Genomic DNA, 21,090 nt, shown 5'->3' with positions numbered 1-21,090 from the left:
TGTTGACATGTGGCAAGACGCTCCTCGGGGCGCGTCTTGCTTGGGCTTCTCTCCTGGAGCCCCTCAGTCAGACCCATTGTTGACATGTGGCAAGACGCTCCTCGGGGCGCGTCTTGCTTGGGCCTCTCTCCTGGAGGCGCTCAGTCAGACCGAGTGCTGACATAAGGCAAGACGCTCCTCGGGGCGCGTCTTGCTGGGGCCTCTTTCCTGGAGGCGCTCAGTCAGACCCAGTGCTTACATGTGGCAAGACGCTCCTCGGGGCGCTTCTTGCTTGGGCTTCTCTCATGGAGGCCCTCAGTCAGACCCATTGTTGATATGTGGCAAGACGCTCCTCGGGGCGAGTCTTGCTTGGGCCTCTCTCCTGGAGGTGCTCAGTCAGACCCAGTGTTGACATGGTGCAAGACGCTCCTCGGGGCGCGTCTTGCTTGGGCTTCTCTCTTGGAGGCCCTCAGTCAGACCCATTGTTGACATGTGGCAAGACGCTCCTCGGGGCGCGTCTTGCTTGGGCTTCTCTCCTGGAGGCCCTCAGTCAGACCCATTGTTGACATGTGGCAAGACGCTCCTCGGGGCGCGTCTTGCTTGGGCCTCTCTCCTGGAGGCGCTCAGTCAGACCCAGTGGTGACATGTGGCAAGACGCTCCTCGGGGCGCGTCTTGCTTGGGCTTCTCTCATGGAGGCCCTCAGTCAGACCCATTGTTGATATGTGGCAAGACGCTCCTCGGGGCGCGTCTTGCTTGGGCCTCTCTCCTGGAGGCGCTCAGTCAGAGCGAGTGCTGACACGTGGCAAGACGCTCCTCGGGGCGCGTCTTGCTTGGGCTTCTCTCCTGGAGGCCCTCAGTCAGACCCATTGTTGACATGTGGCAAGACACTCCTCGGGACGCGTCTTGCTTGGGCTTCTCTCCTGGAGGCCCTCAGTCAGACTCATTGTTGCCATGTGGCAAGACACTCCTCGGGACGCGTCTTGCTTGGGCCTCTCTCCTGGAGGCGCTCAGTCAGACCGAGTGCTGACATAAGGCAAGACGCTCCTCGGGGCGCGTCTTGCTGGGGCCTCTCTCCTGAAGGCGCTCAGTCAGACCCAGTGCTTACATGTGGCAAGACGCTCCTCGGGGCGCGTCTTGCTTGGGCTTCTCTCATGGACGCCCTCAGTCAGACCCATTGTTGATATGTGGCAAGACGCTCCTCGGGGCGCGTCTTGCTTGGGCCTCTCTCCTGGAGGCGCTCAGTCAGACCGAGTGCTGACATGTGGCAAGACGCTCCTCGGGGCGCGTCTTGCTTGGGCCTCTCTCCTGGAGACGCTCAGTCAGACCCAGTGTTGACACGTGACAAGACGCTCCTCGGGGCGCGTCTTGCTTGGGCTTCTCTCCTGGAGGCCCTCAGTCAGACCCATTGTTTACATGTGGCAAGACGCTCCTCGGGGCGCATCTTGCTTGGGCCTCTCTCCTGAAGGGGCTCAGTCAGACCCAGTGTTGACATGGTGCAAGACGCTCCTCGGGGCGCGTCTTGCTTGGGCTTCTCTCTTGGAGGCCCTCAGTCAGACCCATTGTTGACATGTGGCAAGACGCTCCTCGGGGCGCGTCTTGCTTGGGCTTCTCTCCTGGAGGCACTCAGTCAGACCCATTGTTGACATGTGGCAAGACGCTCCTCGGGGCGCGTCTTGCTGGGGCCTCTCTCCTGGAGGCGCTCAGTCAGACCCAGTGCTTACATGTGGCAAGACGCTCCTCGGGGCGCGTCTTGCTGGGGCTTCTCTCCTGGAGGCGTTCAGTCAGACCGAGTGCTGGCATGTGGCAAGACACTCCTCGGGACGCGTCTTGCTTGGGCTTCTCTCCTGGAGGCCCTCAGTCAGACTCATTGTTGACATGTGGCAAGACGCTTCTCGGGGTGCGTCTTGCTTGGGCCTCTCTCCTGGAGGTGCTCAGTCAGACTGAGTGCTAACATGTGGCAAGACCCTCCTCGGGGCGCGTCTTGCTTGGGCTTCTCTCCTGGAGGCCCTCAGTCAGACCCATTGTTGACATGTGGCAAGACGCTCCTCGGGGCGCGTCTTGCTTGGGCCTCTCTCCTGGAGGCGCTCAGTCAGACCGAGTGCTGACATGTGGCAAGACGCTCCTCGGGGCACGTCTTGCTTGGGCTTCTCTCCTGGAGGCCCTCAGTCAGACCCATTGTTGAAATGTGGCAAGACACTCCTTGGGACGCGTCTTGCTTGGGCTTCTCTCCTGGAGGCCCTCAGTCAGACTCATTGTTGACATGTGGCAAGACACTCCTCGGGACGCGTCTCGCTTGGGCCTCTCTCCTGGAGGCACTCAGTCAGACCGAGTGCTGACATAAGGCAAGACGCACCTCGGGGCGCGTCTTGCTGGGGCCTCTCTACTGGAGGCGCTCAGTCAGTCCCAGTGCTTACATGTGGCAAGACGCTCCTCGGGGCGCGTCTTGCTGGGGCTTCTCTCCTAGAGGCGTTCAGTCAGACCGAGTGCTGACATGTGGCAAGACACTCCTCGGGACGCATCTTGCTTGGGCTTCTCTCCTGGAGGCCCTCAGTCAGACTCATTGTTGACATGTGGCAAGACGCTCCTCGGGGCGCGTCTTGCTTGGGCCTCTCTCCTGGAGGCGCTCAGTCAGACCCAGTGGTGACATGTGGCAAGACGCTCCTCGGGGCGCGTCTTGCTTGGGCCTCTCTCCTGGAGACGCTCAGTCAGACCCAGTGTTGACACGTGACAAGACGCTCCTCGGGGCGCGTCTTGCTTGGGCTTCTCTCATGGAGGCCCTCAGTCAGACCCATTGTTGATATGTGGCAAGACGCTCCTCGGGGCGCGTCTTGCTTGGGCCTCTCTCCTGGAGGCGCTCAGTCAGACCGAGTGCTGACATAAGGCAAGACGCTCCTCGGGGCGCATCTTGCTTGGGCCTCTCTCCTGGAGGCCCTCAGTCAGACCCATTGTTGACATGTGGCAAGACGCTCCTCGGGGCGCGTCTTGCTGGGGCTTCTCTCCTAGAGGCGTTCAGTCAGACCGTGTGCCGACATGTGGCAAGACGCTCCTCGGGACGCGTCTTGCTTGGGCTTCTCTCCTCGAGGCCCTCAGTCAGACTCATTGTTGACATGTGGCAAGACGCTGCTCGGGGCGCGTCTTGCTTGGGCTTCTCTCCTGGAGGCGCTCAGTCAGACCGAGTGCTGACATAAGGCAAGATGCTCCTCGGGGCGCCTCTTGCTGGGGCCTCTCTCCTGGAGGCGCTCAGTCAGACCCAGTGCTTACATGTGGCAAGACGCTCCTCGGGGCGCGTCTTGCTTGGGCCTCTCTCCTGGAGGCCCTCAGTCAGACCCATTGTTGACATGTGGCAAGACGCTCCTCCGGGCGCGTCTTGCTGGGGCTTCTCTCCTAGAGGCGTTCAGTCAGACCGTGTGCCGACATGTGGCAAGACGCTCCTCGGGACGCGTCTTGCTTGGGCTTCTCTCCTCGAGGCCCTCAGTCAGACTCATTGTTGACATGTGGCAAGACGCTCCTCGGGGCGCGTCTTGCTTGGGCTTCTCTCCTGGAGGCGCTCAGTCAGACCGAGTGCTGACATAAGGCAAGATGCTCCTCGGGGCGCGTCTTGCTGGGGCCTCTCTCCTGGAGGCGCTCAGTCAGACCCAGTGCTTACATGTGGCAAGACGCTCCTCGGGGCGCGTCTTGCTTGGGCCTCTCTCCTGGAGGCGCTCAGTCAGACCGAGTGCTGACATAAGGCAAGACGCTCCTCGGGGCGCGTCTTGCTTGGGCCTCTCTCCTGGAGGCCCTCAGTCAGACCCATTGTTGATATGTGGCAAGACGCTCCTCGGGGCGCATCTTGCTGGGGCTTCTCTCCTAGAGGCGTTCAGTCAGACCGAGTGCCGACATGTGGCAAGACGCTCCTCGGGACGCGTCTTGCTTGGGCTTCTCTCCTCGAGGCCCTCAGTCAGACTCATTGTTGACATGTGGCAAGACGCTCCTCGGGGCGCGTCTTGCTTGGGCCTCTCTCCTGGAGGCGCTCAGTCAGACCGAGTGCTGACATAAGGCAAGATGATCCTCGGGGCGCTTCTTGCTGGGGCCTCTCTCCTGGAGGCGCTCAGTCAGACCCAGTGCTTACATGTGGCAAGACGCTCCTCGGGGCGCGTCTTGCTTGGGCCTCTCTCCAGGAGGCGCTCAGTCAGACTCAGTGGTGACATGTGACAAGACGCTCCTCGGGGCGCGTCTTGCTTGGGCTTCTCTCATGGAGGCCCTCAGTCAGACCCATTGTTGATATGTGGCAATACGCTCCTCGGGGCGCGTCTTGCTGGGGCTTCTCTCCTGGAGGCCCTCAGTCAGACCCATTGTTGATATGTGGCAAGACGCTCCTCGGGGCGCATCTTGCTGGGGCTTCTCTCCTAGAGGCGTTCAGTCAGACCGAGTGCCGACATGTGGCAAGACGCTCCTCGGGACGCGTCTTGCTTGGGCTTCTCTCCTCGAGGCCCTCAGTCAGACTCATTGTTGACATGTGGCAAGACGCTCCTCGGGGCGCGTTTTGCTTGGGCCTCTCTCCTGGAGGCGCTCAGTCAGACCCAGTGGTGAAATGTGACAAGACGCTCCTCGGGGCGCGTCTTGCTTGGGCCTCTCTCCTGGAGGCGCTCAGTCAGACCCAGTGGTGACATGTGACAAGACGCTCCTCGGGGCGCGTCTTGCTTGGGCTTCTCTCATGGAGGCCCTCAGTCAGACCCATTGTTGATATGTGGCAAGACGCTCCTCGGGGCGCGTCTTGCTTGGGCCTCTCTCCTGGAGGCCCTCAGTCAGACCGAGTGCTGACATAAGGCAAGACGCACCTCGGGGCGCGTCTTGCTGGGGCCTCTCTCCTGAAGGCGCTCAGTCAGACCAAGTGCTTACATGTGGCAAGACGCTCCTCGGGGCGCGTCTTGCTGGGGCTTCTCTCCTGGAGGCGTTCAGTCAGACCGAGTGCTGACATGTGGCAAGACACTCCTCGGGACGCGTCTTAGTTGGGCTTCTCTCCTGGAGGCCCTCAGTCAGACTCATTGTTGACATGTGGCAAGACGCTCCTCGGGGCCCGTCTTGCTTGGGCCTCTCTCCTGGAGGCGCTCAGTCAGACCCAGTGGTGACATGTGGCAAGACGCTCCTCGGGGCGCGTCTTGCTTGGGCCTCTCTCCTGGAGACGCTCAGTCAGACCCAGTGTTGACACATGACAAGACGCTCCTCGGGGCGCGTATTGCTTGGGCTTCTCTCATGGAGGCCCTCAGTCAGACCCATTGTTGATATGTGGCAAGACGCTCCTCGGGGCGCGTCTTGCTTGGGCCTCTCTCCTGGAGGCGCTCAGTCAGACCGAGTGCTGACATGTGGCAAGACGCTCCTCGGGGCGCTTCTTGCTTGGGCTTCTCTCATGGAGGCCCTCAGTCAGACCCATTGTTGATATGTGGCAAGATGCTCCTCGGGGCGAGTCTTGCTTGGGCCTCTCTCCTGGAGGTGCTCAGTCAGACCCAGTGTTGACATGGTGCAAGACGCTCCTCGGGGCGCGTCTTGCTTGGGCTTATCTCTTGGAGGCCCTCAGTCAGACCCATTGTTGACATGTGGCAAGACGCTCCTCGGGGCGCGTCTTGCTTGGGCTTCTCTCCTGGAGGCCCTCAGTCAGACCCATTGTTGACATGTGGCAAGACGCTCCTCGGGGCGCGTCTTGCTTGGGCCTCTCTCCTGGAGGCGCTCAGTCAGACCGAGTGCTGACATAAGGCAAGACGCTCCACGGGGCGCGTCTTGCTGGGGCCTCTCTCCTGGAGGCGCTCAGTCAGACCCAGTGCTTACATGTGGCAAGACGCTCCTCGGGGCGCGTCTTGCTTGGGCCTCTCTCCTGGAGGCGCTCAGTCAGACCCAGTGGTGACATGTGGCAAGATGCTCCTCGGGGCGCGTCTTGCTTGGGCCTCTCTCCTGGAGACGCTCAGTCAGACCCAGTGTTGACACGTGACAAGACGCTCCTCGGGGCGCGTCTTGCTTGGGCTTCTCTCCTGGAGGCCCTCAGTCAGACCCATTGTTTACATGTGGCAAGACGCTCCTCGGGGCGCATCTTGCTTGGGCCTCTCTCCTGAAGGGGCTCAGTCAGACCCAGTGTTGACATGGTGCAAGACACTCCTCGGGGCGCGTCTTGCTTGGGCTTCTCTCCTGGAGGCACTCAGTCAGACCCATTGTTGACATGTGGCAAGACGCTCCTCGGGGCGCGTCTTGCTTGGGCTTCTCTCCTGGAGGCACTCAGTCAGACCCATTGTTGACATGTGGCAAGACGCTCCTCGGGGCGCGTCTTGCTTGGGCCTCTCTCCTGGAGGCGCTCAGTCAGACCGAGTGCTGACATAAGGCAAGACGCTCCTCGGGGCGCGTCTTGCTGGGGCCTCTCTCCTGGAGGCGCTCAGTCAGACCCAGTGCTTACATGTGGCAAGACGCTCCTCGGGGCGCGTCTTGCTGGGGCTTCTCTCCTGGAGGCGTTCAGTCAGACCGAGTGCTGACATGTGGCAAGACACTCCTCGGGACGCGTCTTGCTTGGGCTTCTCTCCTGGAGGCCCTCAGTCAGACTCATTGTTGACATGTGGCAAGACGCTTCTCGGGGTGTGTCTTGCTTGGGCCTCTCTCCTGGAGGTGCTCAGTCAGACTGAGTGCTAACATGTGGCAAGACCCTCCTCGGGGCGCGTCTTGCTTGGGCTTCTCTCCTGGAGGCCCTCAGTCAGACCCATTGTTGACATGTGGCAAGACGCTCCTCGGGGCGCGTCTTGCTTGGGCCTCTCTCCTGGAGGCGCTCAGTCAGACCGAGTGCTGACATAAGGCAAGACGCTCCTCGGGGCGCGTCTTGCTTGGGCCTCTCTCCTGGAGGCCCTCAGTCAGACCCATTGTTGACATGTGGCAAGACGCTCCTCGGGGCGCGTCTTGCTTGGGCCTCTCTCCTGGAGGCGCTCAGTCAGACCGAGTGCTGACATAAGGCAAGATGCTCCTCGGGGCGCGTCTTGCTGGGGCCTCTCTCCTGGAGGCGCTCAGTCAGACCCAGTGCTTACATGTGGCAAGACGCTCCTCGGGGCGCGTCTTGCTTGGGCCTCTCTCCTGTAGGCGCTCAGTCAGACCGAGTGCTGACATAAGGCAAGACGCTCCTCGGGGCGCGTCTTGCTTGGGCCTCTCTCCTGGAGGCCCTCAGTCAGACCCATTGTTGACATGTGGCAAGACGCTCCTCGGGGCGCGTCTTGCTTGGGCCTCTCTCCTGGAGGCGCTCAGTCAGACCGAGTGCTGACATAAGGCAAGATGCTCCTCGGGGCGCGTCTTGCTGGGGCCTCTCTCCTGGAGGCGCTCAGTCAGACCCAGTGCTTACATGTGGCAAGACGCTCCTCGGGGCGCGTCTTGCTTGGGCCTCTCTCCTGGAGGCGCTCAGTCAGACATAGTGCTGACATAAGGCAAGACGCTCCTCGGGGCGCGTCTTGCTTGGGCCTCTCTCCTGGAGGCCCTCAGTCAGACCCATTGTTGATATGTGGCAAGACGCTCCTCGGGGCGCGTCTTGCTGGGGCTTCTCTCCTAGAGGCGTTCAGTCAGACCGAGTGCCGACATGTGGCAAGACGCTCCTCGGGACGCGTCTTGCTTGGGCTTCTCTCCTCGAGGCCCTCAGTCATACTCATTGTTGACATGTGGCAAGACACTCCTCGGGGCGCGTCTTGCTTGGGCCTCTCTCCTGGAGGCGCTCAGTCAGACCGAGTGCTGACATAAGGCAAGATGATCCTCGGGGCGCGTCTTGCTGGGGCCTCTCTCCTGGAGGCGCTCAGTCAGACCCAGTGCTTACATGTGGCAAGACGCTCCTCGGGGCGCGTCTTGCTTGGGCCTCTCTCATGGAGGCCCTCAGTCAGACCCATTGTTGATATGTGGCAATACGCTCCTCGGGGCGCGTCTTGATGGGGCTTCTCTCCTAGAGGCGTTCAGTCAGACCGAGTGCCGACATGTGGCAAGACGCTCCTCGGGACGCGTCTTGCTTGGGCTTCTCTCCTCGAGGCCCTCAGTCAGACTCATTGTTGACATGTGGCAAGACGCTCCTCGGGGCGCGTTTTGCTTGGGCCTCTCTCCTGGAGGCGCTCAGTCAGACCCAGTGGTGAAATGTGACAAGACGCTCCTCGGGGCGCGTCTTGCTTGGGCCTCTCTCCTGGAGGCGCTCAGTCAGACCCAGTGGTGACATGTGACAAGACGCTCCTCGGGGCGCGTCTTGCTTGGGCTTCTCTCATGGAGGCCCTCAGTCAGACCCATTGTTGATATGTGGCAAGACGCTCCTCGGGGCGCGTCTTGCTTGGGCCTCTCTCCTGGAGGCGCTCAGTCAGACCGAGTGCTGACATGTGGCAAGACGCTCCTCGGGGCGCGTCTTGCTTGGGCTTCTCTCATGGAGGCCCTCAGTCAGACTCATTGTTGATATGTGGCAAGACGCTCCTCGGGGCGAGTCTTGCTTGGGCCTCTCTCCTGGAGGTGCTCAGTCAGACCCAGTGTTGACATGGTGCAAGACGCTCCTCGGGGCGCGTCTTGCTTGGGCTTCTCTCTTGGAGAACCTCAGTCAGGCCCATTGTTGACATGTGGCAAGACGCTCCTCGGGGCGCGTCTTGCTTGGGCTTCTCTCCTGGAGGCCCTCAGTCAGACCCATTGTTGACATGTGGCAAGACGCTCCTTGGGGCGCGTCTTGCTTGGGCCTCTCTCCTGGAGGCGCTCAGTCAGACCGAGTGCTGACATAAGGCAAGACGCTCCTCGGGGCGCGTCTTGCTGGGGCCTCTCTCCTGGAGGAGCTCAGTCAGACCCAGTGCTTACATGTGGCAGGACGATCCTCGGGGCGCGTCTTGCTGGGGCTTCTCTCCTGGAGGCGTTCAGTCAGACAGAGTGCTGACATGTGGCAAGACACTCCTCGGGGCGCGTCTTGCTTGGGCTTCTCTCATGGAGGCCCTCAGTCAGACCCATTGTTGATATGTGGCAAGACGCGTCTCGGGGTAAATCTTGCTTGGGCCTCTATCCTGGAGGCGCTCAGTCAGACCTAGTGCTAACATGTGGCAAGACGCTCCTCGGGGCGCGTCTTGCTTGGGCTTCTCTCCTGGAGGCCCTCAGTCAGACCCATTGTTGACATGTTTCAAGACGCTCCTCGGGGCGCGTCTTGCTTGGGCCTCTCTCCTGGAGGCGCTCAGTCAGACCGAGTGCTGACATAAGGCAAGACGCTCCTCGGGGCGCGTCTTGCTGGGGCCTCTCTCCTGGAGGCGCTCAGTCAGACCCAGTGCTTACTTGTGGCAAGACGCTCCTCGGGGCGCGTCTTGCTGGGGCTTCTCTCCTGGAGGCGTTCAGTCAGACCGAGTGCTGACATGTGGCAAGACACTCCTCGGGACGCGTCTTGCTTGGGCTTCTCTCCTGGAGGCCCTCAGTCATACTCATTGTTGACATGTGGCAAGACGCTTCTCGGGGCGCGTCTTGCTTGGGCTTCTCTCATGGAGGCCCTCAGTCAGACCCATTGTTGATATGTAGCAAGACGCTCCTCGGGGCGCGTCTTGCTTGGGCCTCTCTCCTGGAGGCGCTCAGTCAGACCGAGTGCTGACATGTGGCAAGACGCTCCTCGGGGCGCGTCTTGCTTGGGCTTCTCTCCTGGAGGCCCTCAGTCAGACCCATTGTTTACATGTGGCAAGACGCTCCTCGGGGCGCATCTTGCTTGGGCCTCTCTCCTGGAGGCCCTCTGTCAGCCCCAGTGTTGACGTGTGTCAAGACGCTCCTCGGGGTGCGTCTTGCTTGGGCCTTTCTCCTGGAGGCGCTCAGTCAGACCGAGTGCTGACACGTGGCAAGACGCTCCTCGGGGCGCGTCTTGCTTGGGCTTCTCTCCTGGAGGCCCTCAGTGAGACCCATTGTTGACATGTGGCAAGACACTCCTCGGGACGCGTCTTGCTTGGGCTTCTCTCCTGGAGGCCCTCAGTCAGACTCATTGTTGACATGTGGCAAGACACTCCTCGGGACGCGTCTTGCTTGGGCCTCTCTCCTGGAGGCGCTCAGTCAGACCGAGTGCTGACATAAGGCAAGACGCACCTCGGGGCGCGTCTTGCTGGGGCCTCTCTCCTGGAGGCGCTCAGTCAGTCCCAGTGCTTACATGTGGCAAGACGCTCCTCGGGGCGCGTCTTGCTGGGGCTTCTCTCCTGGAGGCGTTCAGTCGGACCGAGTGCTGACATGTGGCAAGACACTCCTCGGGACGCGTCTTAGTTGGGCTTCTCTCCTGGAGGCCCTCAGTCAGACTCATTGTTGACATGTGGCAAGACGCTCCTCGGGGCGCGTCTTGCTTGGGCCTCTCTCCTGGAGGCGCTCAGTCAGACCCAGTGGTGACATGTGGCAAGACGCTCCTCGGGGCGCATCTTGCTTGGGCCTCTCTCCTGGAGGCGCTCAGTCAGACCCAGTGGTGACATGTGACAAGACGCTCCTCGGGGCGCGTCTTGCTTGGGCTTCTCTCATGGAGGCCCTCAGTCAGACCCATTGTTGATATGTGGCAAGACGCTCCTCGGGGCGCGTCTTGCTTGGGCCTCTCTCCTGGAGGCGCTCAGTCAGACCGAGTGCTGACATGTGGCAAGACGCTCCTCGGGGCGCGTCTTGCTTGGGCTTCTCTCATGGAGGCCCTCAGTCAGACTCATTGTTGATATGTGGCAAGACGCTCCTCGGGGCGAGTCTTGCTTGGGCCTCTCTCCTGGAGGTGCTCAGTCAGACCCAGTGTTGACATGGTGCAAGACGCTCCTCGGGGCGCGTCTTGCTTGGGCTTCTCTCTTGGAGAACCTCAGTCAGGCCCATTGTTGACATGTGGCAAGACGCTCCTCGGGGCGCGTCTTGCTTGGGCTTCTCTCCTGGAGGCCCTCAGTCAGACCCATTGTTGACATGTGGCAAGACGCTCCTCGGGGCGCGTCTTGCTTGGGCCTCTCTCCTGGAGGCGCTCAGTCAGACCGAGTGCTGACATAAGGCAAGACGCTCCTCGGGGCGCGTCTTGCTGGGGCCTCTCTCCTGGAGGAGCTCAGTCAGACCCAGTGCTTACATGTGGCAGGACGATCCTCGGGGCGCGTCTTGCTGGGGCTTCTCTCCTGGAGGCGTTCAGTCAGACAGAGTGCTGACATGTGGCAAGACACTCCTCGGGACGCGTCTTGCTTGGGCTTCTCTCCTGGAGGCCCTCATTCAGACTCATTGTTGACATGTGGCAAGACGCTTCTCAGGGTGCGTCTTGCTTGGGCCTCTCTCCTGGAGGCGCTCAGTCAGACCCAGTGGTGACATGTGGCAAGACGCTCCTCGGGGCGCGTCTTGCTTGGGCCTCTCTCTTGGAGACGCTCAGTCAGACCCAGTGTTGACACGTGACAAGACGCTCCTCGGGGCGCGTCTTGCTTGGGCTTCTCTCATGGAGGCCCTCAGTCAGACCCATTGTTGATATGTGGCAAGACGCGTCTCGGGGTAAATCTTGCTTGGGCCTCTATCCTGGAGGCGCTCAGTCAGACCTAGTGCTAACATGTGGCAAGACGCTCCTCGGGGCGCGTCTTGCTTGGGCTTCTCTCCTGGAGGCCCTCAGTCAGACCCATTGTTGACATGTTTCAAGACGCTCCTCGGGGCGCGTCTTGCTTGGGCCTCTCTCCTGGAGGCGCTCAGTCAGACCGAGTGCTGACATAAGGCAAGACGCTCCTCGGGGCGCGTCTTGCTGGGGCCTCTCTCCTGGAGGCGCTCAGTCAGACCCAGTGCTTACATGTGGCAAGACGCTCCTCGGGGCGCGTCTTGCTGGGGCTTCTCTCCTGGAGGCGTTCAGTCAGACCGAGTGCTGACATGTGGCAAGACACTCCTCGGGACGCGTCTTGCTTGGGCTTCTCTCCTGGAGGCCCTCAGTCATACTCATTGTTGACATGTGGCAAGACGCTTCTCGGGGCGCGTCTTGCTTGGGCTTCTCTCATGGAGGCCCTCAGTCAGACCCATTGTTGATATGTAGCAAGACGCTCCTCGGGGCGCGTCTTGCTTGGGCCTCTCTCCTGGAGGCGCTCAGTCAGACCGAGTGCTGACATGTGGCAAGACGCTCCTCGGGGCGCGTCTTGCTTGGGCTTCTCTCCTGGAGGCCCTCAGTCAGACCCATTGTTTACATGTGGCAAGACGCTCCTCGGGGCGCATCTTGCTTGGGCCTCTCTCCTGGAGGCCCTCTGTCAGCCCCAGTGTTGACGTGTGTCAAGACGCTCCTCGGGGTGCGTCTTGCTTGGGCCTTTCTCCTGGAGGCGCTCAGTCAGACCGAGTGCTGACACGTGGCAAGACGCTCCTCGGGGCGCGTCTTGCTTGGGCTTCTCTCCTGGAGGCCCTCAGTGAGACCCATTGTTGACATGTGGCAAGACACTCCTCGGGACGCGTCTTGCTTGGGCTTCTCTCCTGGAGGCCCTCAGTCAGACTCATTGTTGACATGTGGCAAGACACTCCTCGGGACGCGTCTTGCTTGGGCCTCTCTCCTGGAGGCGCTCAGTCAGACCGAGTGCTGACATAAGGCAAGACGCACCTCGGGGCGCGTCTTGCTGGGGCCTCTCTCCTGGAGGCGCTCAGTCAGTCCCAGTGCTTACATGTGGCAAGACGCTCCTCGGGGCGCGTCTTGCTGGGGCTTCTCTCCTGGAGGCGTTCAGTCGGACCGAGTGCTGACATGTGGCAAGACACTCCTCGGGACGCGTCTTAGTTGGGCTTCTCTCCTGGAGGCCCTCAGTCAGACTCATTGTTGACATGTGGCAAGACGCTCCTCGGGGCGCGTCTTGCTTGGGCCTCTCTCCTGGAGGCGCTCAGTCAGACCCAGTGGTGACATGTGGCAAGACGCTCCTCGGGGCGCATCTTGCTTGGGCCTCTCTCCTGGAGACGCTCAGTCAGACCCAGTTTTGACACGTGACAAGACGCTCCTCGGGGCGCGTCTTGCTTGGGCTTCTCTCATGGAGGCCCTCAGTCAGACCCATTGTTGATATGTGGCAAGACGCTCCTCGGGGCGCGTCTTGCTTGGGCCTCTCTCCTGGAGGCGCTCAGTCAGACCGAGTGCTGACAGGTGGCAAGACACTCCTCGGGGCGCGTCTTGCTTGGGCTTCTCTCATGGAGGCCCTCAGTAAGACCCATTGTTGATATGTGGCAAGACGCTCCTCGGGGCGAGTCTTGCTTGGGCCTCTCTCCTGGAGGTGCTCAGTCAGACCCAGTGTTGACATGGTGCAAGACGCTCCTCGGGGCGCGTCTTGCTTGGGCTTCTCTCTTGGAGGCCCTCAGTCAGACCCATTGTTAACATGTGGCAAGACGCTCCTCGGGGCGCGTCTTGCTTGGGCTTCTCTCCTGGAGGCCCTCAGTCAGACCCATTGTTGACATGTGGCAAGACGCTCCTCGGGGCGCATCTTGCTTGGGCCTCTCTCCTGGAGGCGCTCAGTCAGACCGAGTGCTGACATAAGGCAAGACGCTCCTCGGGGCGCGTCTTGCTGGGGCCTCTCTCCTGGAGGCGCTTAGTCAGACCCAGTGCTTACATGTGGCAAGACGCTCCTCGGGGCACGTCTTGCTTGGGCCTCTCTCCTGGAGGCGCTCAGTCAGACCCAGTGGTGACTTGTGGCAAGATGCTCCTCGGGGCGCGTCTTGCTTGGGCCTCTCTCCTGGAGACGCTCAGTCAGACCCAGTGTTGACACGTGACAAGACGCTCCTCGGGGCGCGTCTTGCTTGGGCTTCTCTCATGGAGGCCCTCAGTCAGACCCATTGTTGATATGTGGCAAGACGCTCCTCGGGGCGCGTCTTGCTTGGGCTTCTCTCCTGGAGGCCCTCAGTCAGACCCATTGTTTACATGTGGCAAGACGCTCCTCGGGGCGCATCTTGCTTTGGCCTCTCTCCTGGAGGTGCTCAGTCAGACCCAGTGTTGACATGGTGCAAGACGCTCCTCGGGGCGCGTCTTGCTTGGGCTTCTCTCTTGGAGGCCCTCAGTCAGACCCATTGTTGACATGTGGCAAGACGCTCCTCGGGGCGCGTCTTGCTTGGGCTTCTCTCCTGGAGGCCCTCAGTCAGACCCATTGTTGACATGTGGCAAGACGCTCCTCGGGGCGCGTCTTGCTTGGGCTTCTCTCCTGGAGGCCCTCAGTCAGACCCATTGTTGACATGTTTCAAGACGATCCTCGGGGCGCGTCTTGCTTGGGCCTCTCTCCTGGAGGCGCTCAGTCAGACCGAGTGCTGACATAAGGCAAGACGCTCCTCGGGGCGCGTCTTGCTGGGGCCTCTCTCCTGGAGGCGCTCAGTCAGACCCAGTGCTTACATGTGGCAAGACGCTCCTCGGGGCGCGTCTTGCTGGGGCTTCTCTCCTGGAGGCGTTCAGTCAGACCGAGTGCTGACATGTGGCAAGACACTCCTCGGGACGCGTCTTGCTTGGGCTTCTCTCCTGGAGGCCCTCAGTCAGACTCATTGTTGACATGTGGCAAGACGCTTCTCGGGGTGCGTCTTGCTTGGGCCTCTCTCCTGGAGGCGCTCAGTCAGACCGAGTGCTAACATGTGGCAAGTCGCTCCTCGGGGCGCGTCTTGCTTGGGCTTCTCTCCTGGAGGCCCTCAGTCAGACTCATTGTTGACATGTGGCAAGACGCTCCTCGGGGCGCGTCTTGCTTGGGCCTCTCTCCTGGAGGCGCTCAGTCAGACCGAGTTCTGACATAAGGCAAGACGCTCCTCGGGGCGCGTCTTGCTTGGGCCTCTCTCCTGGAGGCCCTCAGTCAGACCCATTGTTAATATGTGGCAAGACGCTCCTAGGGGCGCGTCTTGCTGGGGCTTCTCTCCTAGAGGCGTTCAGTCGGACCGAGTGCCGACATGTGGCAAGACGCTCCTCGGGACGCGTCTTGCTTGGGCTTCTCTCCTCGAGGCCCTCAGTCAGACTCGTTGACATGTGGCAAGACGCTCCTCGGGGCGCGTCTTGCTTGGGCCTCTCTCCTGGAGGCGCTCAGTCAGACCGAGTGCTGACATAAGGCAAGATGCTCCTCGGGGCGCGTCTTGCTGGGGCCTCTCTCCTGGAGGCGCTCAGTCAGACCCAGTGCTTACATGTGGCAAGACGCTCCTCGGGGCGCGTCTTGCTTGGGCCTCTCTCCAGGAGGCGCTCAGTCAGACCCAGTGGTGACATGTGACAAGACGCTCCTCGGGGCGCGTCTTGCTTGGGCTTCTCTCATGGAGGCCCTCAGTCAGACCCATTGTTGATATGTGGCAAGACACTCCTCGGGGCGCGTCTTGCTTGGGCTTCTCTCCTCGAGGCCCTCAGTCAGACTCATTGTTGACATGTGGCAAGACGCTCCTCGGGGCGCGTTTTGCTTGGGCCTCTCTCCTGGAGGCGCTCAGTCAGACCCAGTGGTGACATGTGACAAGACGCTCCTCGGGGCGCGTCTTGCTTGGGCTTCTCTCATGGAGGCCCTCAGTCAGACCCATTGTTGATATGTGGCAAGACGCTCCTCGGGACGCGTCTTGCTTGGGCTTCTCTCCTCGAGGCCCTCAGTCAGACCCAGTGGTGACATGTGACAAGACGCTCCTCGGGGCGCGTCTTGCTGGGGCCTCTCTCCTGGAGGAGCTCAGTCAGACCCAGTGCTTACATGTGGCAGGACGATCCTCGGGGCGCGTCTTGCTGGGGCTTCTCTCCTGGAGGCGCTCAGTCAGACCGAGTGCTGACATGGTGCAAGACGCTCCTCGGGGCGCGTCTTGCTTGGGCTTCTCTCCTGGAGGCGCTCAGTCAGACCGAGTGCTGACATGGTGCAAGACGCTCCTCGGGGCGCGTCTTGCTTGGGCTTCTCTCTTGGAGAACCTCAGTCAGGCCCATTGTTGACATGTGGCAAGACGCTCCTCGGGGCGCGTCTTGCTTGGGCTTCTCTCCTGGAGGCCCTCAGTCAGACCCATTGCTGACATGTGGCAAGACGCTCCTCGGGGCGCGTCTTGCTTGGGCCTCTCTCCTGGAGGCGCTCAGTCAGACCGAGTGCTGACATAAGGCAAGACTCTCCTCGGGGCGCGTCTTGCTGGGGCCTCTCTCCTGGAGGAGCTCAGTCAGACCCAGTGCTTACATGTGGCAGGACGATCCTCGGGGCGCGTCTTGCTGGGGCTTCTCTCCAGGAGGCGTTCAGTCAGACAGAGTGCTGACATGTGGCAAGACACTCCTCTGGACGCGTCTTGCTTGGGCTTCTCTCCTGGAGGCCCTCATTCAGACTCATTGTTGACATGTGGCAAGACGCTTCTCGGGGTGCGTCTTGCTTGGGCCTCTCTCCTGGAGGCGCTCAGTCAGACCCAGTGGTGACATGTGGCAAGACGCTCCTCGGGGCGCGTCTTGCTTGGGCCTCTCTCTTGGAGACGCTCAGTCAGACCCAGTGTTGACACGTGACAAGACGCTCCTCGGGGCGCGTCTTGCTTGGGCTTCTCTCATGGAGGCCCTCAGTCAGACCCATTGTTGATAGTGGCAAGACGCGTCTCGGGGTGCATCTTGCTTGGGCCTCTATCCTGGAGGCGCTCAGTCAGACCAAGTGCTAACATGTGGCAAGACGCTCCTCGGGGCGCGTCTTGCTTGGGCTTCTCTCATGGAGGCCCTCAGTCAGACCCATTGTTGATATGTGGCAAGACGCTCCTCGGGGCGAGTCTTGCTTGGGCCTCTCTCCTGGAGGCGCTCAGTCAGACCGAGTGCTGACATAAGGCAAGACGCTCCTCGGGGCGCGTCTTGCTGGGGCCTCTCTCCTGGAGGCGCTCAGTCAGACCCAGTGCTTACATGTGGCAAGACGCTCCTCGGGGCGCGTCTTGCTTGGGCCTCTCTCCTGGAGGCGCTCAGTCAGACCCAGAGGTGACATGTGGCAAGACGCTCCTCGGGGCGCGTCTTGCTTCGGCCTCTCTCCTGGAGACGCTCAGTCAGACCCAGTGTTGACACGTGACAAGACGCTCCTCGGGGCGCGTCTTGCTTGGGCTTCTCTCATGGAGGCCCTCAGTCAGACCCATTGTTGATATGTGGCAAGACGCTCCTCGGGGCGCGTCTTGCTTGGGCTTCTCTCCTGGAGGCCCTCAGTCAGACCCATTGTTTACATGTGGCAAGACGCTCCTCGGGGCGCATCTTGCTTGGGCCTCTCTCCTGGAGGCCCTCTGTCAGCCCCAGTGTTGACGTGTGTCAAGACGCTCCTCGGGGTGCGTCTTGCTTGGGCCTCTCTCCTGGAGGCGCTCAGTCAGACCGAGTGCTGACACGTGGCAAGACGCTCCTCGGGGCGCGTCTTGCTTGGGCTTCTCTCTTGGAGAACCTCAGTCAGACCCATTGTTGACATGTGGCAAGACGCTCCTCGGGGCGCGTCTTGCTTGGGCTTCTCTCCTGGAGGCCCTCAGTCAGACCCATTGTTGACATGTGGCAAGACGCTCCTCGGGGCGCGTCTTGCTTGGGCTTCTCTCCTGGAGGACCTCAGTCAGACCCATTGTTGACATGTGGCAAGACGCTCCTCGGGGCGCGTCTTGCTTGGGCCTCTCTCCTGGAGGCGCTCAGTCAGACCCAGTGGTGACATGTGACAAGACGCTCCTCGGGGCGAGTCTTGCTTGGGCTTCTCTCATGGAGGCCCTCAGTCAGACCCATTGTTGATATGTGGCAAGACGCTCCTCGGGGCGCGTCTGTCTTGGGCCTCTCTCCTGGAGGCGCTCAGTCAGACCGAGTGCTGACATGGTGCAAGACGCTCCTCGGGGCGCGTCTTGCTTGGGCTTCTCTCTTGGAGAACCTCAGTCAGGCCCATTGTTGACATGTGGCAAGACGCTCCTCGGGGCGCGTCTTGCTTGGGCTTCTCTCCTGGAGGCCCTCAGTCAGACCCATTGTTGACATGTGGCAAGACGCTCCTCGGGGCGCGTCTTGCTTGGACCTCTCTCCTGGAGGCGCTCAGTCAGACCGAGTGCTGACATAAGGCAAGACGCTCCTCGGGGCGCGTCTTGCTGGGGCCTCTCTCCTGGAGGAGCTCAGTCAGACCCAGTGCTTACATGTGGCAGGACGATCCTCGGGGCGCGTCTTGCTGGGGCTTCTCTCCAGGAGGCGTTCAGTCAGACAGAGTGCTGACATGTGGCAAGACACTCCTCGGGACGCGTCTTGCTTGGGCTTCTCTCCTGGAGGCCCTCATTCAGACTCATTGTTGACATGTGGCAAGACGCTTCTCGGGGTGCGTCTTGCTTGGGCCTCTCTCCTGGAGGCGCTCAGTCAGACCCAGTGGTGACATGTGGCAAGACGCTCCTCGGGGCGCGTCTTGCTTGGGCCTCTCTCTTGGAGACGCTCAGTCAGACCCGGTGTTGACACGTGACAAGACGCTCCTCGGGGCGCGTCTTGCTTGGGCTTCTCTCATGGAGGCCCTCAGTCAGACCCATTGTTTATATGTGGCAAGACGCGTCTCGGGGTGCATCTTGCTTGGGCCTCTATCCTGGAGGCGCTCAGTCAGACCAAGTGCTAACATGTGGCAAGACGCTCCTCGGGGCACGTCTTGCTTGGGCTTCTCTCATGGAGGCCCTCAGTCAGACCCATTGTTGATATGTGGCAAGACGCTCCTCGGGGCGAGTCTTGCTTGGGCCTCTCTCCTGGAGGCGCTCAGTCAGACCGAGTGCTGACATAAAGCAAGACGCTCCTCGGGGCGCGTCTTGCTGGGGCCTCTCTCCTGGAGGCGCTCAGTCAGACCCAGTGCTTACATGTGGCAAGACGCTCCTCGGGGCGCGTCTTGCTTGGGCCTCTCTCCTGGAGGCGCTCAGTCAGACCCAGAGGTGACATGTGGCAAGACGCTCCTCGGGGCGCGTCTTGCTTCGGCCTCTCTCCTGGAGACGCTCAGTCAGACCCAGTGTTGACACGTGACAAGACGCTCCTCGGGGCGCGTCTTGCTTGGGCTTCTCTCATGGAGGCCCTCAGTCAGACCCATTGTTGATATGTGGCAAGACGCTCCTCGGGGCGCGTCTTGCTTGGGCCTCTCTCCTGGAGGCGCTCAGTCAGACCGAGTGCTGACATGTGGCAAGACGCTCCTCGGGGCGCGTCTTGCTTGGGCTTCTCTCCTGGAGGCCCTCAGTCAGACCCATTGTTTACATGTGGCAAGACGCTCCTCGGGGCGCATCTTGCTTGGGCCTCTCTCCTGGAGGCCCTCTGTCAGCCCCAGTGTTGACGTGTGTCAAGACGCTCCTCGGGGTGCGTCTTGCTTGGGCCTCTCTCCTGGAGGCGCTCAGTCAGACCGAGTGCTGACACGTGGCAAGACGCTCCTCGGGGCGCGTCTTGCTTGGGCTTCTCTCTTGGAGAACCTCAGTCAGACCCATTGTTGACATGTGGCAAGACGCTCCTCGAGCGCGTCTTGCTTGGGCTTCTCTCCTGGAGGCCCTCAGTCAGACCCATTGTTGACATGTGGCAAGACGCTCCTCGGGGCGCGTCTTGCTTGGGCTTCTCTCCTGGAGGACCTCAGTCAGACCCATTGTTGACATGTGGCAAGACGCTCCTCGGGGCGCGTCTTGCTTGGGCCTCTCTCCAGGAGGCGCTCAGTCAGACTCAGTGGTGACATGTGACAAGACGCTCCTCGGGGCGCATCTTGCTTGGGCTTCTCTCATGGAGGCCCTCAGTCAGACCCATTGTTGATATGTGGCAATACGCTCCTCGGGGCGCGTCTTGCTGGGGCTTCTCTCCTAGAGGCGTTCAGTCAGACCGAGTGCCGACATGTGGCAAGACGCTCCTCGGGACGCGTCTTGCTTGGGCTTCTCTCCTCGAGGCCCTCAGTCAGACTCATTGTTGACATGTGGCAAGACGCTCCTCGGGGCGCGTTTTGCTTGGGCCTCTCTCCTGGAGGCGCTCAGTCAGACCCAGTGGTGACATGTGACAAGACGCTCCTCGGGGCGCGTCTTGCTTGGGCTTCTCTCATGGAGGCCCTCAGTCAGACCCATTGTTGATATGTGGCAAGACGCTCCTCGGGGCGCGTCTTGCTTGGGCCTCTCTCCTGGAGGCGCTCAGTCAGACCCAGTGGTGACATGTGACAAGACGCTCCTCGGGGCGCGTCTTGCTTGGGCTTCTCTCATGGAGGCCCTCAGTCAGACCCATTGTTGATATGTGGCAAGACGCACCTCGGGGCGCGTCTTGCTGGGGCCTCTCTCCTGGAGGAGCTCAGTCAGACCCAGTGCTTACATGTGGCAGGACGATCCTCGGGGCACGTCTTGCTGGGGCTTCTCTCCTGGAGGCGTTCAGTCAGACAGAGTGCTAACATGTGGCAAGACGCTCCTCGGGGCACGTCTTGCTTGGGCTTCTCTCATGGAGGCCCTCAGTCAGACCCATTGTTGATATGTGGCAAGACGCTCCTCGGGGCGAGTCTTGCTTGGGCCTCTCTCCTGGAGGCGCTCAGTCAGACCGAGTGCTGACATAAAGCAAGACGCTCCTCGGGGCGCGTCTTGCTGGGGCCTCTCTCCTGGAGGCGCTCAGTCAGACCCAGTGCTTACATGTGGCAAGACGCTCCTCGGGGCGCGTCTTGCTTGGGCCTCTCTCCTGGAGGCGCTCAGTCAGACCCAGAGGTGACATGTGGCAAGACGCTCCTCGGGGCGCGTCTTGCTTCGGCCTCTCTCCTGGAGACGCTCAGTCAGACCCAGTGTTGACACGTGACAAGACGCTCCTCGGGGCGCGTCTTGCTTGGGCTTCTCTCATGGAGGCCCTCAGTCAGACCCATTGTTGATATGTGGCAAGACGCTCCTCGGGGCGCGTCTTGCTTGGGCCTCTCTCCTGGAGGCGCTCAGTCAGACCGAGTGCTGACATGTGGCAAGACGCTCCTCGGGGCGCGTCTTGCTTGGGCTTCTCTCCTGGAGGCCCTCAGTCAGACCCATTGTTTACATGTGGCAAGACGCTCCTCGGGGCGCATCTTGCTTGGGCCTCTCTCCTGGAGGCCCTCTGTCAGCCCCAGTGTTGACGTGTGTCAAGACGCTCCTCGGGGTGCGTCTTGCTTGGGCCTCTCTCCTGGAGGCGCTCAGTCAGACCGAGTGCTGACACGTGGCAAGACGCTCCTCGGGGCGCGTCTTGCTTGGGCTTCTCTCTTGGAGAACCTCAGTCAGACCCATTGTTGACATGTGGCAAGACGCTCCTCGGGGCGCGTCTTGCTTGGGCCTCTCTCCAGGAGGCGCTCAGTCAGACT

The sequence above is a fragment of the Nothobranchius furzeri genome, chromosome 6 (assembly GCF_043380555.1).
Source record: "Nothobranchius furzeri strain GRZ-AD chromosome 6, NfurGRZ-RIMD1, whole genome shotgun sequence".
Lineage (NCBI taxonomy): Eukaryota > Metazoa > Chordata > Actinopteri > Cyprinodontiformes > Nothobranchiidae > Nothobranchius > Nothobranchius furzeri.
This window is presented reverse-complemented; position numbering follows the sequence as displayed.